This window comes from Priapulus caudatus, unplaced genomic scaffold (assembly GCF_000485595.1).
Source record: "Priapulus caudatus unplaced genomic scaffold, Priapulus_caudatus-5.0.1 Scaffold735, whole genome shotgun sequence".
Taxonomy (NCBI): domain Eukaryota; kingdom Metazoa; phylum Priapulida; class Priapulimorpha; order Priapulimorphida; family Priapulidae; genus Priapulus; species Priapulus caudatus.
In genome coordinates this window covers 28709-30296 of record NW_014577796.1, presented here as the reverse complement: position 1 = coordinate 30296, position 1588 = coordinate 28709, and positions in this window count along the sequence as shown.

The following is a 1588-nucleotide window of genomic DNA, read 5'->3' as shown; positions in this document are numbered from 1 at the left end:
GAGTGTGAATATTAGTGCGTTCCCCATGAAAGGAAATCCCCCTTGCGCGCGGGGAACGCACAGGGTTGCATGTGCGCGTACGAGATGCAGCCGCAAGCACTAGCGGCGCCCCCTGGTGATCGCTCACTGATCCGTGAGAGTTGTGTGAGGAATCACCGCGGTGGGCGGTGAATCTGTGTGGTCCTACTACTGTGAGGGTTGTGTTGACCGACGCGTGCAAGAACTGGCAATCGCGTGGTCTCGCGCAAAGAAATCTGGTGAATGTGTTTCGAGGGAATTAAAATGGTATATTTTCCCCCTCTCGGGGAATTCATTAGGTATAATTGAGAATGTTCCCTGACAGCGTGGCTGGATACGACAATTCTAGAGTCGCTGACCAACGAGATGGAGGGTTTTCCTCGTGGTTTCCTCTTATTATCTGCGTTATCCACGGTAAAGGAATAATGAGCGAATTTTCGTGGGATTTTAAGAGAAAAAATGCTGTAGTTTGCAGCGGGAAGCATACGATTGCCTAGAATTGTCGCGCTGCCCTCCGCATATGGAACTGTCGATCGTGTGTGGTTTGGCGATTGCGTGTGCTGCTTGATTATGGAGTGTGATTAACCGTCGCCATTGAATTAATGTCAGATTTCACTAATTATCGGTAGTTCTGTGTCATCCATCGCGTTGTATCACATCGGCTAGTCGAACGTATCTCCCTGTGCTGGTAAGGAGGAGGCACCCTGATGCTTGAATTCACCTGTCTGCCTGGGTGAAAGACAACCCTGCCCCATCTTGGGATGTTTCTGCTGCATTGTTCAATCTCACCCAGTTCGTGGCGTGGTTTCTCACACGTGCACGCAAAAAATGTCGGCATTGGGCACACTCTGTCACTAAGCATTGTCTTTAGAACGTCTCATCGTAATGTTGACTGGTTGCTAGAGCTGCCTGTCCATCACGTTGAGCAGATAGGTCAACTAGGCGTAGGCAGCGTTGACGTGGCACGTGGAAGCCTGGCCATCAGCGCCACCTTTTGCGTGTTTATTGCTGACAACAAGTGGCAGTCGTCTAGGTGGCGCCACTCCTGCAGAGCACAGGGCGCTGCTGTCGCGCACCGCGTACTGTACCGACGCGATAACAACGCCGCTGTGCCGGTCAGGTCGCCGCAAATACACTTGACGTCGTGACGTCACCGTCTTGTCGCTGTTTGTGTGACGTCACCGCGTCAGAGCTCCAGTCGGGTAGCATGTTGTGTTTTTCGAGTGACGATTCCGCGTGCATCCTTCCGCTGGGAAGTAGGGAGGTAAGGAGAGAAGGCGCGGATTGGCTGCCCCCACATGACGTCAGCAGTTGCCGGCAGACGACGCCTTTGTATCCTGTGGTTGGCGCGTGGCGTCAGCGTGTGTGTGCGTTGCATTGTTTTATTCGCACGGACCGCGACAACGACGACAGCGCCGCGCTGTGGTGGACTTGGTGGAAGAGATGGGCCCGGTGACCGGATTACATCGTGTATGTGTGTGTGTGTGTGTGTGTGTGCGTACGTGTGTGTGCGCGTACGTGTGTGTGCGCGTACGTGTGTGTGCGTGCGTGCGTGTGTGTGTGTGCGTGT